Source organism: Pipistrellus hanaki (assembly GCF_964339955.1).
Source record: "Pipistrellus hanaki genome assembly, chromosome: 3".
Taxonomy (NCBI): Eukaryota; Metazoa; Chordata; class Mammalia; order Chiroptera; family Vespertilionidae; genus Pipistrellus; species Pipistrellus hanaki.
The window spans coordinates 138,592,299-138,610,736 of record NC_140505.1 but is presented as its reverse complement, the minus strand read 5'-3'; positions in this window follow the sequence as shown (position 1 = coordinate 138,610,736).

The following is an 18,438-nucleotide window of genomic DNA, read 5'->3' as shown; positions in this document are numbered from 1 at the left end:
ATGCCATAATTAAATCACAGTAAATAACATAGATGTTGAGATAGTATTCAAATGAATAAAAAATTCTTGCTATTCAGGCTGATATATTGACTTTTCCATGATATTTAGAAGGTTGAGAGTTAGCAAATGGAGGATGTATGAAAGCAGCTTTTTAAAAAAATAGCTTTTTCTAAAATATGGGCTCTCAGTGAACATGAGCTTGTTATTAGGAATATATAACATGCAAGAAAGTTATATATTCATTTGATAAATATATATTTTTATAATATATATTTTTATTTCAGAGAGGAATTTAGATGGAGAGAGAGAGGGAAACACCAATGATGAGAGAGAATCATTAATCAGCTGCCTCCATCATGCCCACTACTGGGAATTGAGCTTGAAACCTGGGCATGTGCCCTTGACCAGAATCCAACCTAGGACCCTTCACTCTGCAGGCTGATGCTCTCTATTCACTAAGCCAAACTGGCTAGGGCCATTTGTTAAATATTTTTAATATTTAAGTTGTCTGTAAGGTAGCACAATAAAGTTAATTTCTTTAGTGAGAATTCCAAAATATTGGTTCAATCAAGTTTCACTGATGTAATGTGTTTTTTTAAACTGATTTTTAAAATGCAAATTAAAAAACCAGATATTGCCTCATCTATTAAGAAATTGAAATAACTATTTTAATATTTAATCTTTATGATGTTTGGGAGTCCTTTAATCTCCAAGCAAAGAAAGCAATTTTGTTGAGTCCAAATTTATTAATACAATAATTTAATTTTTCTTCTAGACTTGAAAGCCTTCGTTGTGCGCTGCTGTTCCATAGAAACTGCCTCAAACCACCAATTGTTTTATCAACATTCAAACTATAAACCTTAGCTGGAATTTTAATATCTAGATATTACTTTTGGTAATTTCTGTGATATATTTATATCCATATTGATTAGGTGATTTATCACCAGTGGTTTAGATGGTCCCCAAAGCAGCTTTTCCTTCTCTTTTCTCTTTTTCAAAGAATGGAACTAGTGTCTGTCTCTGTCACCTGTTCTTGATGCCTTGACATGTTTCCTCACTCCCACTCCCACCACAAGAACACAAAGTCCTACTTACTACCACAGCATTTCTTGAAAATATGCGTTTCTTTGCATTTTCCCTACCGCTCTCTCTTCTTTTAAAAAAATAATTCTTTATTGTTGAAAGTATTACATATGTCCCATTTTCTTCCCATTGACCCCCTCCAGCCTGTTCCCACCCCCCACATTCTCCCCCTGCCCCAGGCCTTCAACACCCTATTGTCTGTGTCCATGGGTTAGGCATATATGCATACAAAGTCTTTGGTTGTTTACCTCACACCCACCCACCCTCCTCCACCTTCCCTTTGAGATTCCGCACTCTGTTCCATGCTTCCATATCTCTGGACCCACTCTGTTCATCAGTTTCTTTTGTTACTTAGATTCCTACCAGCAGTGTAAGGGGGTTCCTTTTTTCCTACATCCTCTCCAGCATTTGTTGTTTGTTGATTTGTTGATGATAGCCATTCTGACAGGTGTGAGATGGTACCACATTGTTTTGATTTGCATCTCTTGGATGATTAGTAACTTTGAGCATGTTTTCATATGTCTGTTGGTCTTTCAAAAAGTGTCTATTTAGATCTTTTGCCCATTTTGTGATTGGATTGTTTATCTTCCTTTTGTTAAGTTGTATAAGTTCCCTATAAATGTTGGAGATTAAACCCTTATGGGAGATAACATTGGCAAATATGTTCTCCCATGCAGTGGGCTTTCTTGTTGTTTTGTTGATGGCTTGTTTTGCTGTACAGAAGCTTTTTATCTATCAACCAATTAAAACATGAACGCAAGTTATCTGTTACTAGACGATGTAACCACCACCCAGAGACAGCCTGTTGGCTTGGAGACAGGGATGATGATCACATGTAGAGATAACTGTGGAGGGGTGAGGGGGATGTGCTACCCATGGAAAGGGATCTGGCTACAGTTGCAAGGAGTGGTGATGATGGCAGCAGCAACACAGAGAAAATTCCCAGGCAGTGATAGGCCTGAGGTGATGTTGATGAGCTGCAGTGGGAATAAAAATTCTATTGTTACTTAATAGTTATGTACAGAGAGAAGGCAGGGGAAGGTGGGTGGGAAGAGATCAACCAATGAATTTGTATACATATCTGCATAACCCAAGCACATAGACAATGGAGTGGTGGTGGTGGTAGTGGGGGGGGGGGGGGAAGAGAGAGAGGAGGTACTGGGGGGAGGGGGAAAAGGTGTGGGATGAAGCACATTGGAAGAGGCTAATGAGGGAAAAGAAGGACCTGTCTAATACTTTCAACAATAAAGATTTAAAAAACATAGTTATATAATGCTTTATAGTCCTTTGTTATTTACTACTTATTTCAAAGTCACAATGGATGGATAGGATTATCCTCATTTTACTGGTGAGGAAAACAAGATTGCAATTATGTGACTTACCTCAACCACACCAATGTGAATGGTGGTATAGGGATTATGTCATATCTTCTTTTCTTCCTTTTTTTCTTGAAGGTGTTCATCTCTACTTTTTTTCTGTGCTAGCAGTCTCTACTCAAACTAACCACAGCTTATTAAATGATCTTGAACGAAAAACAGAAGGAAAATCACTTTACAAAGCTTCATTGTAGGGGAATGAGGTATTCTATCCAAGCTAATCGTTTAAATAGAAGCATTAAAATACCATTTTTAATGGAAATTTTCCAAACATGCATTTTTATCACCTCCTGGTTAATTTATTCTTTTATCTGTGGGGACACAGTAGTGCCCACAGATAAAATGTACCCCATAAATATGTATTGAATTCTCATGAAAAATAAAAGCTATTGTACACTAAGATCTTCCGGCTGAGGCTTGCAAGCATCTTTGCTGAATGACTTCAAGCTACTGTGCTTTTGTTTGCTTTATTATTTCTGTGTTTTCCCTTGTTGTTAGGTTGTTACCTATTACAAGTTTGCGTTTATAGCAATATCCCTCAATACTTACTAATTTGCCATTTTTAATCTGTGGTCTAGGATACCAAATATTCAAGTTTCTTGTAAATAAATCTACCACATAAGCAAGCAGGATTGAAATGACAGTGCAAGCATCTGTTTTAAGGTTACAGGGTACAGATCTTCTGGTAATTATGAGAGAGAGAGAGAGAGAGAGAGAGAGAGAGAGAGAGAGAGAGAGAGAGAGAGAGAGAGAGAGATATTGATGTAAGAGAAAAACATTGATTGGTTGCCTTTCATATGCATACCCCCCCCCCCCCCCATCAGACCCACAATCTGCATATGTGCCCTGACAGGGAATTGAACAGGTGACTTTCTGGGAGCACAAGACCATGCTCAACCAATTGAGCCCCACCAGCCAGGGCCACCCTATGCTAAATCAAGGTAAATTATATGCAAAGCTGACCTGCTAGCTCTTGTGCCATCCTTACCAATATATGGCATTTCTTCAGCCAGATATATTCTTTTTCCAGTGTTTGAAAACCTAACTGCTATTCACTAGCAATACTCAGGTCAGCTACCATTTAATTGGAAGATATAAGCTTCCAATGTTCCTTCTCCCCCACACTTCATACGCAGGATGAGGCAGGAGACATCAACGGGGTGAGCAAGAAATAGGTCTTTCATTTCAATGCCCTGTGCACTGCCTGCCACAGAGGAGGTGATCATTAATGTTTGCTGAATGACTTGAATTGAATAGCCATGTAGCGTGAAATGATGTCTATGGCAAAGTGCAAGGAAAATCAATGTACAAATACAGGGTATTACTGCTGTTTCAGCTGATCAGGTACTTTTCTCATGTAAGGCTCTGCCAAGTCAGAGATGTCTCTGTATTAGCTAGGTGCCCATCTATCATCACATAATTTTTTCTCTTTTTTTATCCTCACATGGGGGCATGTCATTGATTAAAGAGAGAGAGAGAGAGAGAGAGAGAGAGAGAGAGAGAGAGAGAGAGAGAGAGAGAGAAAGAGAGATCCAGTAATGGCCCTGATGGGAATTGTACCACAACCTAGGTATGCGTCCTGACTAGGAATTGAACCTGCAACCTTTTGGTGCTTGGGATGGTGCTCCAACCAACTGAGCCACCTGGTCAGGACAATATACTAGTAATTTGTGATATTTTTAAATGAGCTTTTAATCACTACTAATTATTTATTTTTGCTATTTCTTTGAGTGGTTCTTATTATTGTTATACCTTCCAGCATAATTTATCATTTTAACTTATTTTATTTCTTCTATTTTTGCTGCATTTGCTTTTCTCATACTAAAAAAGAATTTAAATGGTTTTTGCATGAGTTTTGGGACATGGTGACTCAATAAGAGACTTTATTTAAGTTGCATCTTGGTATTCAGACTCCCTGATGGATACTTAATATACTGGGTCTTGTTTCTCCTCTGAGGCTTAAGTTATGACATCAGAACTCGAGATAAACTTAACCCTAAGTGATGTGCTGTCCATGTATTTTAATCAGAAGCCTAAAATCCCTGCAGACTTTGCTTCTGCAAGTCACCGATTTTGAACTCTGTCACTGTGTCTGATTGCTCATGTAATATTAAACTCTAGCTGAGCCCTAATTTCAAGAAATATGAATCAAACTTTGTAAATGAGAATTTCAAGAACTTCTGTACTAAAGAAAGTAGTTATGTTACAGTTGCTGAACTAGACAAATAATGAACAGTTTCTGAGAGTTGTTTTTGAGTGTCATATTTTAAAAATGTATAGGAATTATTAGTTTCCAGTATACTATCCCACACATTTCATTTTATTTCATGACATCTCCATTTGGATGCCCACTAGGAATCTCAAATAATGTCAGAACTCTTAATTTTTATCCTCCACTCTCAACCTATTCTTCCCAAATCCCACATCTCAATAAATCCTCAACAGTCACCAGTCGCTCAAGCTTCAAACTGGGAAGTCATTTTCCATTTCTTCCTTTTCCTTTCCTTGTCAGCAAGTTCTATTGTTTTGCTCTTCAGAATAAATATCAAAGACTTCCTTTCTTCTTCCAGCTCCTCTGCTACAACCTTGGAGTAATGAATCAACATTCTCTGCTGGCTGCTACAATAGCCCTCTCTCTGTTCTCCCTGTATCCCAGGCAGTCTGGCTCTGGGGTGTGTGCTTCTAATCACTCCCAATAGCTGCCTCTTGTCGATTTCTCACTGCATTTAGAATAAAATCCAAACTCCTTATCATAGCCTTGGCCTTGGCACCCTGAGCTCATTAGAAGCTTCTGTGAGACATTTTAGTGAAGTTTGAATGGCAGACTAGAGTGGAGGAGAGGGCGGCAGTTAGAAATTGTTAATAGCAAGTCATTACTTTTGGGAATTTTGATGTCAAGAGGAGGAGAGAGGTAGGGGGCAACTAGAGAGATGAAAAGAAATAAAAGAAGCCCCCCCTTTTAATTAAGTAGGAGACTTGGGCAAACTAATATAGGGAAGAAGGCAGAAAAGAAAAGCTTGAAATGTAGGATGTAAGAGATGACTGAATAATAGCTTTGAAGGGTCAAGCAGAGGAGGGTGCGTTAGCCTCGGACACTGTACTAGTTATCTATTGCTGTGTAACAAAAGACCCTAAAAGTTAGCAGCTCCAAATGATAAACATTTGTAATCTCACACAATTTCTGTGGGTCAGAATCTGGGAGCTATTTGCTGAGTAGCCGAATAGTTCTGACTCTGGATCTCTGGGGATGCTGCAGTGAGGCTGTCGCTCTGGCACAGCCTCTAAACTTGACTGGAGCTGGAGCAGCTGGTTCCAGGCTGTTGGCAAGAAGCTGAAGTTCCTCCCCACAGGGTGCTTATGACAAGGTTTCACCCAGGGTAAGTGATCCAAGAGAGAGCTAGAGAGTCAGAGCCCCAGACAGAAGCCGCAGTGTCTTTTATACTCTAACATTGGAGTAATGCCATCACTTACCATCACTTCTGTCATATTCAATTGTTCATAAAGAACTATCCTGGTACAACGTGGAGGCAGCTACACATGGGAATGAATGCCAGGAGGCAGAGGTCATTGATGTCCATCTTAAAGGTTGGCTACTGCAGAACTCCAAAAGAAAACTTGACTCTGTAAAAAGAAGTGTGAGAGAAAGGAGGAGAGGTTAAGACAGAGGCTGATCTGTGGCTTCATTTTTTTTTTTTCCAGTGAAGGCAGAGGCAAGTCATTTTCTGAGAGGGATGGAGTAAAAGAGAGAGTTTGGAGGGGAGGTTGAGGCTTGGAATCACTATTCAGGAGAATTGGAGAGGCAGTCCTTTTCGGATGTAGGATGGTAAGGCAGATTTGAGAGCTCCGCTAAGACTGGAAATAAACAAGGTGCAGAAACACCAGTCTGCCTGGTTGTATGATTTTTCTCCCTCAGTCATCGTGGAGCAGAAATGGTGACAGTGGGTGATTGGTGTGATCCAGGAGGGAGCTTTGTTCATAGGTTGCAGCGATGCCAAAGAAGACAGGATAGTTGTGAAAGATGTTGGGGGAATGACTGAGATAATCTGTCATGGAGCTGGAAGGAAGTCCTGAAACCAAAGGAAGCTGAAAGATGTGCGAATATGGATGGGGTCAAGGAACTTAAGATTTTGATCTGGTTGAAGTGGAGGTTAAATTAGAGGGAGGGGGAACTGGATACAGGAAGTGATGGTTAGAGATGACTTTGGAGTTTAAGACATTTTCTATAATATATATATGGGGAATGTTTTTGGAAATGTACTAGATTTATAAAAATCTAGATTCACTTTTCCATTCAAAATGGAATAATTGGTTAATTAGCCAACATGTATTTGTTGAGCAATTACTACATGTTCACAAATGTACCGGTGATTAAATCTATTACAGTACACTTCCTCAAAGTAAATGTGGGTTATTTCTCAGTGTTTGCAGCTTGAAAAATATTTCAGAAAATTACCTTCTTCTGTGTTCTATACGGCTAATTATTAGCCACTGTATAGAGCAGTTCTCAAAGTGTGGTCCCTGACTGGCAGTATAGACACCACCTGAGCACTTGTTAGAAATGCACATTCTGGGTTGCACCTGGGGTCCGCTGGATCAGAAGCTCTGGGAGTGGGGTCCAGCAATCTGTGTTTTAACAATTTCTCTAGGTGGTTTTGATGCCATCTGAAGTTTGAGAACTAGCAGAGAAGACATTAAAACAATAATAAAACAGGGCTCTTCTTTCTTTGGGTTCCACTTTACACTTCAGAATGACTGACAAAGCTATTTTTCACTTTGTCACAGTGAGAACAGTACTGTTTTTAATGCTTTACTTACTAGTATATTTCCAAACTTGTATAATCAACTTCTTACAATTTCCTCACAGACACCTTTTCACTAAAATTTCATGATGCAAAGTCCAGAGGAAGTAAAACCCTATTCTGTAAGAAATATGTCTCCTTATAAGGCATATTTATAAGAGGTGAAATTAAAGTTTAACACTTTTTTTTCTCGACAGATTTAGCCATTCTATTATCCATAGCAATTTATTTACCTATGTTTAGCCCATAAAACACAGTTTAAAGTAGTTATAATCTAAATACTCTACTATTAACCACTTACTGTTTTGATAGTAGCAACTATTTGAGTGATTTTTCTACACATAATTGCTGAATTCACTATTTAAAAAAACTCTGGTTCTAGCTGGTTCAGTTCATAGAGCATCATATCCATGGACTGAAGGGTGGTGGGTTTGATTCCTGGTCAAGGGCATGCATTTTGTTTGCAGGCTCCATCCCTGGCATGCAGGAGTCAACCAATGTGTCTCTCTCATATCCATGTTTCTCTCTCTGTCTCTCCTCCTCCCTTCCACACTCTCTAAAAATCAATGGAAAAATATCCTCACGTGGGGGTAACAACAAAAACAAAAACAATTCCCCCAAGCCCTCCAAAATACAACAAAACACCTCTGTAAAAGTAAAAAAAGAAGTTTGTCAAATTTCAGTTTTCTTAAATAGAGAAATATTTATTCAGCATTGTTGGGTAAAAAGTTCTTCCATGCAAATGAATTTTCTAGGAACCTGACCTATACTTGTGTATATATAGTACAACTATTTTTTCCCCCCAATTTATATAAATAAAATAAGAAGACTATTTTGTAGGGTGATCAATTTGATTTTTTTTTAAATCATGGGAGCTCTGTTTTGAAATACATTTTATAATATTCTCCCCCCCCCCCCACAATTAAACAAATGTTTATTGAGCACCTACTATTTTCATGAAGTGTATTGGGTGGTAAGGTGGTGCTGGGGCTGACCAGCAGACTTTGAGCAACAGATGAATAGATTACTCTGATACACATTTCTATGAAAAAGAGGCTAAGGGACTAGTTGGCACAAAGAGCCAAAAAAAGCCCCTATTTCTTGCCTCCTTAGGCTTTTATTGTAACAACAGCTTGAACTAAAATCTCTTAATGCAAGCAGCAGGGTTAGCCTCCTTGAGAAAACACCTGCATCTGTAGTGTCTTTCAAACAAGGACGTTTTTAAGTCTAAATATAAAGATTCTAATAGTAAATCTTTAGACTTACTCAGACTTGTTTGGAAAGTCAAGGCAGGGTCTGCCACCCATAGGAAGGTCCCCCAGAGGCCTCTGACTTTTCAGAGAATCCTCCTTACAGACTTTCCAATCAAGTCCCGTGCTTACCCACAAGATGGATAAAAAGATGAATGAGAGATGACACTATAGTGGTGACAAAGGGGACTGAATTTCTCTCCTCCCAAGATGAATTGAATATATAGAAACTAATAGTTGGGTGACTCCTACATATGGTGGGGGGTGGAGGGTGCTGAGAAAATATCCATCTGGAAAGGGGTGGGGAAGGCTGAGATACACTCTTGTCATAAACCCCACTTCTAGCATAGCACCTTACAGTTGGGAGGGAGTCCCCAACTCCCAGCTTCCTCCTGAGGAAGGAGGGGTGTAGACCACACATTTAGTGCCCCAACTTTTATGTACATACAATTGTTATAGGTTTTACCTGTAGAGCTTTGAACTCATTACCATTCACTTTATATGTAAAATAGTCTTAGTTGAGCGGACTTATCCCTAACTTTCCCTCCTAAGTGCATTACTTGCAGCTAGTGTGAAGTGCACAAGTAAAGCTACATGACAACTGATGGGGTTCGTATTTGCTGAATGTCAACTGTTTGCATTACTGATCTTGCACAGTCTTATTTGGGTTTTCACAGGTGATATTTCTCTGTAAGCCCTGTTCTGCATTGATGACATTAAAAGACCCTAGCCCTGTTTATCTGCTTGGCCTCAGTCACCTCCCCACCCCCACCCAGATATTAATATTAGCTCCAAATCACTCAACTTTCTTGAATTTACTCCAAACATTTTGCAGAGCCTTTTATTTTTTGCAAGTTTGCATGATCAGTAAGACCTGCTGGACCTCGAATGCAAATGGCAAACGCAGTGCTTCAAGGAAGGGAAAGTGAAATCTCAACCCCTGTATCACCAACAGAAATAAACCTATCCCAGGGAAGGACTGAGCAGATACTGTCAGTGGGGAGGTACCAGAGTAATGTTCTAGGGAATTAGAATTTAAAATGCCCAGCATGAACCTGAATATTAGAGAGGAACTTATACATTGACCCTTCTGATTTGTATTTCCATCTCATTAAATACTAGAAATCAGATTGGATTTGTATTTTTTCTAATAAAAAACCTTTACCAAATTACCTTTGAGTTAACAATTTAAGAACTCCTAATACATTCTCCAAATTTATAATCCTATATAATAAAAGTGTAATATCCAAATCGATCAAATGACAGAACAACCAGTTGGTAGGGTGTGGGGCTGGAGATCAGGCAGTGCCAGGCCAGCCAAAGCATGTGCCAGCCTACAGAGGGAGGGAAAGGCCACGGGGGGTGGTGGAGGAGCAGCAACCAGTGGTGGCGGAGAGGAGATGGGGAGGGGAGCCCGGCACTGTCCTCTGATTGGCCTGGTGGCAGCAGCAGCAGGGCTATAGGGGCAGTGCCATCCCCAGATCGCCCATCTAGTTGCCTCCTGCAGAGGGAGGCCAGACTGCAGCTTAGGCCCGTTCCCCATCAGTAGGACATCCCCTGAGGACTACTGGAGTGTGAGAAGGCACAGGCTGGGCTGAGGGATGGCTCCCCTCCCCCGTTCACAAATTTTTGTGCACTGGGCCTCTAATGTGATATATAATATGTTTCTTATTTACAAGGCCCTGAGAAGTGATGATAAGGGATCAGTGAATGTAAAACTAGTTTGGTGGAAAACTTATTCAGCTTTAATCATGGTAATACGAAATACAGTTCTCTATTTTTAGCTCATGATCATGGTGGATTCATGAGGCACATTTCTTATTTTAATACACATATTAAATTTTAAAAGCCATGTTGCCTGTAGCTTGCAAGCAGAATTTTGATAAATATCATTTATTTATGGTTTCTGCCTTTTTTCTTCTTTTTCTGGTTCCCCTATCTTTTTTTTTTTATAAAAATAGATGATTTAGGGTTTGTGGAAGTTGCTCTAAATAATTTGGTGGTAAAACAAATTATTCTTGTAATTTCAATTTTTGTTTCTGTGTCTATAGTTTGTTACTGTTAATAAACTGACAGTGATAAATATTATAAGTCTATATTTAAGTTGATAGAGTTTAAATAAATTTGGAAAATTTAATGTTGATATTTATATGTTTATTATTATACTTAGGCTGCTACCTATATTATTTTCTATACTTGGGATTTGTTCCATTGAAACTTACTTATGTGTATCTTAGCATAATTCTTTGTTAATTAACAGTAATAAAATATAAGAAACAAATCCAATTTATGTTACTTCATTAAAGGTTGAAAGTTGTTTCTCACTCATCTTGGGTATCAGATAGCATATGAACATTTAAATAATATTTTTTAAAGAGAAAATGACCTGGTTTTCTTGAACAACCCTGTAGATCTGTTTTACTCTATTTTTGTGGTCTCATATCTTTGTATGTTTGGCTATCTTTGATTGTATCTAAAGTTTGTATTTAACAATTTATTTATGGGAATAATTTAAAGTCTGGGATGAACATTCCTTTGTCCAGAGATAATTCTTTTTTTTTTTTTTTTTTTTGGCCAGGAGGCTGAGAGCACTAGCAATCTTAAAATCACTTTAATACCAATGTTAGAAACATATTTTTTTCCATCTAAAAGATTTAAAGATGAGTTTTAGTCCCTGTGAGGGCTGGCTTACTTAACATTTCTCTAATGCATATGATGCAGGTCTTTGGGATCTAACCCAAAACACTGGGGATTTATGTGAGCCCCTTCATGAAGCAGGTCTGGGCTCCAAGTTTTGTCCCATTGGGTGAAGACACTGTCAATAGTGTTGCTTCGCTTTCAGCAGCCTCTACTGGAATTTGTCTTAAGGTAAAAGTAGACTCTAAGGAAAACCTCACTTCTCTGTATTTTTATATTTACCAAGATCTGAGCTCAGTCATTTTCACTGTTTTGCTAAGACTCTGATGCCTTCTAATCGATGTTTTTATATTTCATCCAGCCTTTTTACTGTCCTCAGCAGAGGGGCTGGTTCAAGTGACCAGGTTTTTCATCACCAGAACTAACATTGACTTTCTTTCTTTATCTATACTAATAAAAGGGTAATATGCTAATTAGACCGGGAGACCTTCCAGATATCCTTCAGGACAAAGCCATGGTGGCGGGGCCAAAGCAGAGGCAGTTAGAGGTGATCAGGCCTGCAGGGGAGGGCAGTTAGGGGAAGATGAGTTAGGGGCAATCTGGCTGGCAGGGGAGTGGTTAGGAGGTGATCAGGCTGGCAGGCAGAAGTGGTTAGGGCAATAAGATAGTCAGGGAGGTGAGCAGTTGGCAGCCAGCAGTCCTGGATTGTGAGAGGGATGTACCCCTATGTTCATTGCAGCATTATTTACAACAGCCAAAATTTGAAAGCAGCCCAAGTGCCCATCAGTAGATGTGTGTATGGTACATTTACACAATGGAATACTACTTTGCCATAAAAAGGAAGAAAATTTTACCCTTTGTAATAGCATGGATAGACCTGAAGAATGAAGCGAAAGAAGCCAGTCAGAGAAAGACAATTATGATTTCACTCACATGTGGAATTTAATGAACAAACTGAACTACCAAGCCAAATAGATTGGTGGGTAGAGAGCAGACAGATAGCTCTGGTAGCAGGGGTTGGTGTTGGTGTGTGGAGGGATTGAGCAAAACAGAAACAGAAAAAGAGAGAACTCATAGACATGGACAACAGTGTAGTGATTGTGGGTGTGGGGAGGGGGGTAGGTGAAGGTAGAAAAGGCATAGAGGAGATAAATGATGATGGAAAAAATAAAATAAAAAATAAAGGTAAGCAAAGCTATTTGGAAAATGCCTTATTGGAAAAATGCAGACTTAGGCATGCTAATTATTAAAGAGAAGAATACAAAGTTATTGTGCAGAATTTAAGAGCAGATCTAAAAGTCAAGACATTTTTGTTTAATGTGTTGGGCCTAATTTGCATGTAAATATGGGCCCTGGAGTATCAGCTACACATTCAAGGACTGTCTTTTGGCTTATTCTGTGAAACCGATGTGTATTTCTGCTTGAATATTATGCTTAAAACCATGCTGTAAAACATATTTTAATAGGCATGTTTTGAAAAGTAAAAAGAAGAGGCACAGGTGATTTTGGAAACTATCTGGTTAAAATTGGCTTTAAAAAATGTTGGGGTATGTAGAATCAATTTCCACTAAAGTTGCGTTTGTACCAACTCGGGTTTTGTAGGAGAATTGGTGCTGGAAGGAAAATGTCATAACTTCATGCTGGGGAGTTATGACGCCCTTTGTCTACATATGAGAACATGATTCTACATCCCAACTCCAAAGACTCTTGGGGTGCGCGGAAGACATTCAACTGAATTCTGACCAATTTAAAACAGGAAAACAGGAAAGTAGAGTAAGAGAGCTTGTCAGCCGTGATCACTTGAGCAGACCTTCGTGTGCTCCAAAATGTAACGATTCAGATCAATCTGATAATGTGAGCATTTCGCTTAGTTCAATGTTTCTAAACCATTTTTATTGTGTGATAAACTTGGGGGCTTGCTACTCTTCTAATACTTGCATCACTCACCACAGCTAGTTATCAATCTACCTTCCCATCTGCAAAAGCACCTGCTTTTTCACAACAGTGAAAAGCATGACTACAAAAAGGGTATTTGGGATAACTGGCATATGTCATTTAACTGAAGGTGGTTCTCTCAGGACAAGAAAACCTTTGGGATACACAGACTTGTAATCATAAATCTCAGAAGTACAATTCTGTGCCAATGGACCACTGATTTTTTAATTTTTAAGAAATAAAGCATAATATTACCCACAAATTTTTATTCTGTCACCCATAAACATGAACAAAAGCCTCAATACACAGTGAAAGTGGCCTCATATAAAGTAAAGATTAAAGTTGTCTTTGTATAGACAAGAACTGGGAATCAAAATGACACCATGCCTTCATCACTCAAATAGGAAGGAAGGGCTTTCAGAAGTTAAACTAAAGTTTGGATAGGAATATAAAAAGCCAGAAGGACATTGCGACACCGCACAGCCACAATTAACACCGAGGCCTAACACTAGTGACTTCTTAGGACTTTCTTTCATCTGCAGGCCGAAGGGAGACAGCTTTGGAATACAGAGCTCATCTTACCAATCTGTAATTTTGGGGATAACTGAGGTACTAATCGCTCTAGGAGGTTGATGGCCACGTGTGAGTTAGCCAGGATTAACTCGGCATCATGCTCCCACAGGACACTTTCTTCTCTTTTTTGTAGAGCTGGGATTTTCTTGGGGTATTGGACATTGCTAATGAAATCCGTCTCTGCTAAATGTCCACACAGGTGTGTAGTAGTTTTAAAAAAATTCCATGTGGCAAGCAGATAACTGAGGACTGATGAGTATTATCATATGATTTATTGTAGTCTTATGAAAGCTTAACAATGGAGTTCCCTGGGTTCTCCAACCATTTAGCACAGATGAACTTTAAAGTGTGAGCAATAATTCGCATCAGATGAAAACACAATACAGGTTCTCTACCCCCAACACCCCACCCCCGTCCCGCACCAGCACGTGAAAGCAGCGAGTTCCTGTAGTACCTTAGCAGGCCCAGATGCCTACAGTGCAGAAGCAATCACCCTGAATTCATAGGGGGGAAAAAACTGAGTCAGTGTTACGCCAAGTGGAATACCCTTACAAGCTCTCTTAGGCTTTTCTGATACCTCAGGACACATCTTACTAACGAATGCACAAATACATCGAGATGCAGCATAGATGCCCACAGACACAGTTCACAGCACAGATGCTCACAGACACAGTTCACATCCAAGGCGGCCTGATGCTGAGAGGCGCGGAGTGCAGGTCCCAGGAAGGAGCTGGGCGGGGCCTCGCTGACTGCCCCGCCCGTGCTGCCTCCTGTAGGACAGTTGGCTGCAAACCGAACGCTGAACACTATCTTTGCTTTTCACCTTTTCTCAGAAAAGCAACACTCCTCTTTGCATTACTCTCGGTTAGTGAAAACGGCTACTGGTTTATGTAGGTCTTTCATAGACAAAGTGGGGTAACAGAAACCTTTGAAGAGCGGGAGATACCTGTGTGTCTGAAATTAAGTGGCAGCATCAGGACTGACATGGGCGGGAGTTCCCAGGAGCTCATTCATTATATTTATGAAAGACCCCCCACTGTAGGAGAGGCAGCGCCCAACTGACCAAATGATGGCACCTCATGGTACTTTCCTTGGCCAAGGTAGCCATCATGAGTTATTTCATTAAGACTATTGTTTGGATTTAAATGTTGCTGCCAGCCTGAATTGTTTTGGGGGCTATAATTAATTATCTTATTTATTTGTTGTTTATTGCATTTATTGCGGCGACATAATTAATCCTTTTAAATTGCCTTTGTGTACAAAGATGGTAGATGAGGCTTTGCTGGTTTGCTGCCCATGAGAGAGCCCTTGATTGGAAAAATCTAACAAATCTCAAATAATTTCTTTTGAGAGTCCCAAGTTGATGAAGACAAATTTTTGATGAATCTCTAACAAGAATCAAATGCATAAATGCTAACGAGTGTTTGCTTTTTCTTCAGGGCTTCATTACCTCTCTCACTGGAGGGCAAATAATGACTAATATAATTTTTTTGGAGGCTGTGGAGTTGGGATATAGAATCATGTTCCCTTATGTAGACAAAGGGCTTCATAACTCCCCCTAGTGGCTAGTAGGGAAAGTTTTGGCTTTATTTTGTCCAAGATGTGCAAAAATAAAAATAATTTAAAATCAATATCTCATTACCTTCATGAAACAACAGAGATTTCCTTAAATTTATACAAAAATAAATATTCTTATGCATTTCTGTTTCCCTCACAAATACTAAATTAAAGGAAAATGTGGATTATTTTCTAATTTGAGCAAATTCTCTTCATTATACCTAAGAATGACTCCTTTTAGTGTTCTTTCTGTATTCCATTTAATCAATTAATAGCAAAGTATTCTTCCCATACTTGGTTCTGAGAGAAGTTCTTGCTTATAGGAAAAAGTACAGAAAAACTAAAAGATAGGTCTTAGTTCTTCCAGGATGCTATGGTTAGAAAAGACAAATTTTTTTTGTTGTTTAACATGGACTTTATTCACTTATTAAAAAATATATATTTTATAGATTTTTTTACAGAGAGGAAGGGAAAGGGATAGAGAACTAGAAACATCAATGAGAGAGAAACATCGATCAGTCGCCTTCTGCACTGGGGATGTGTCTGCAACCAAGGTACATGCCCTTGACCAGAATCGAACCTGGGACTCTTCAGTCCGCAAGCCGACACTGAGCCAAACCAGTTTTAGACAGACTTTATTCATTTAAAAACAATTTTTTTCCTTTATGGTATCATTTTTTTAAAAAAAACTTATGTTTATTTGCAGTTCACTGTATTACTCAGAACAAAAGACAATCTCTCTATTTTGATAAGACCCATCAATGCCCATGTGTCCTGGGAGAATGAGGTGTTATAGAACCAAGTCGTGCCTCACTGGCAAGCAAGTCATTGTGTGATGGGGCTGAGTGTTGTTTTAGAGTCTTCCAGGAACTCAGTGTTATTTTCAAAGCTGTATTTTGAAGAAGAAAAAGAAGTACATTGAGACTTACAAACTAGGATGTTTTGTCTTAGTGTTTCCGTAGTGAACCTGGTCTGCATGTTCATAATTTTGAATAACGGACTGGAGTTAAATATCGAAGCCTGGTGCTGCTGGGTGATGGGGCAGCACTGAGTGCTAAATATCCCTTCAGGAAAAATGTATTTACACACACGCTGACAGTTCATTTCCAGGTGGGAGCCTCACGTCTGCTCCGCACACGGCAGCTTCAATCTTCCTGCTGAGAAATTTTAGACAGGTTGTCTGCAGGGGTTCTGCCAGACCCATTAATATTTATACATTCCATTCACACTCCAGTCAGAGCATATAAGTTGCAGATCTTTCTGATTTGGAAGCTATTAAGATTCATGACCCTTTTAGCTATTTACTTCGCTCTGTCTAGGAGCCTTTGCAATCAGCTTACACTTAAAAAGAAAGCACAAATCATTACTGTTCAAATATTGTCCTGTATTGTGACCATTTGTAGTCCATCAAAGGGTGTTAAGAGCTTTAATGCATTCATTTATCTCAGAGACACAGGTGATTAGATGAGGCATTCTTCTCTTGGAAAGGGATAGAAGTGTTACTTACACCAAAAATTGCTTTTTAAATTCCAAATTAACGACTCAGGATGAAGCTTCATATGTTATTAAGAAGTAATATCTGATCAATTTTTTCTTCTTGAGAGCAGACATTGATTGAACAAATTATGGAGCTGATGTACTGAATAGAATAGAACAAAGACAAACAAATAGTTAGGTGTGCATTAGGCCTGCCTCTGAAGAAGTCCTCTTTTCTTAACATTTTAAGTCATATGTGTTTTTGGCTTACAAAGTGTTGTGCGATCAGAGACAGATCTTATATTGCATTAATTTGTGAGATTATTTCATATGTTCTATTAGTGTCTCTAAGACATTTAATATTATTCTATCAAAATAGTTTTATTCTATTGAAAGAAAAAATGAGAACACTGGGAGGAAATGCGGGAGGAGAGGCATTGATTTTTGTTCAGTGGTTACTATGTAAGTATTTTACATTTATTAATTATTTTAAAGCTTCCAACAACCTTCGAAGTAGGTATTATAGCCATTTGTTGAATAGAAAGGGAATCTTAGAGAGGTCAAGAAGTTTGCCAAAGACTACACATTTAGTTAACACAGGTTCAGTTGTGATATTTTGTTCTTTAAATGTGATTTCATCTACATTTCTCATAGAAATATCAAGTTGTGGCCCTCAACAGGCCATATTCTATCTATATACAGATTTACTACCCCTATGAAATGTTTTTAATATAAAATGTGTATCTTATGAATTCCCAAAGTAACATAGGTTTGCTTTTGGTTCATTTTCTAATCTTCAAATTAAAAAAAAAAATCAGTAACTGATTTATTAAAAACCAGCATTACCTCCACCACCACCACCTTTACCATGATCTCCACCACCATTGGTTTCACACCCATCTTACCGCTTGTAAGAGAAATCATTAAATCAAATTAGACCAAAGCAGTTCTTATTTTCTATCTTTGAGTTTCCAAATAAAAGTGTATCATATATTTTGGAGTGCAGACAGCCTATAAAACATTTGCAAACATTGACTTTTGGGGAGTTTTTTACCCAACATGTCCATATTTCAAAATAGTTATATATATGAAATATGCAAATTAGCTGGGATGGCTTAGGTGTCACAACTGGCTCAGGAGGAGGCTGCATCGTGACTGGTTCAGGAGGAGCTGTGTGTGCAGATGGGCAGGAGGGGACTGCGTGCCACTCCTGCCCCAGTGGACACACACTAGGGGGCATGCTATGAGAACCAGGGGGCCTCTGTGCATGAGCTGCAGAGGAAACACCTTTTCTGACTGCTTATTGGCTAAGCTTCCTGTATGCCGCAGGGTAATAAGAGTCCAAGAAGATGATCTAGGGTTTTCCCACCTCACTCCTGGAGGAAAAAAACAAAGCTCTGCTGCTGGAGGGACTAAGAATTGTCATATCCTGCCTTAGCTGTTTGGCTCAGTGGATAGAGCATCAGCCTGCAGACCGCAGGGTCCGGGTTCCATTCTGATCAAGGGCATGTACCTAGGTTGCAGATTCCTCCTTGGCCGGGGCCCAGGTCAGGGCTCATGCAGGAGGCAACCAATTGAAGTGTCTCGCTCACATTGATGTTTCTCTCTCTCTTTCCCTCTCTCTTCCCTGTTCTCTAAAAATCAATGGAAACATATCCGCAGGTGAGAATAAAGGAAAGAAAGAAAGAAATGTCATAGCTTATGAAAGACATATCTTGAAAATGCTTAAAGAAAGTTGTCATTTTTTTGTGA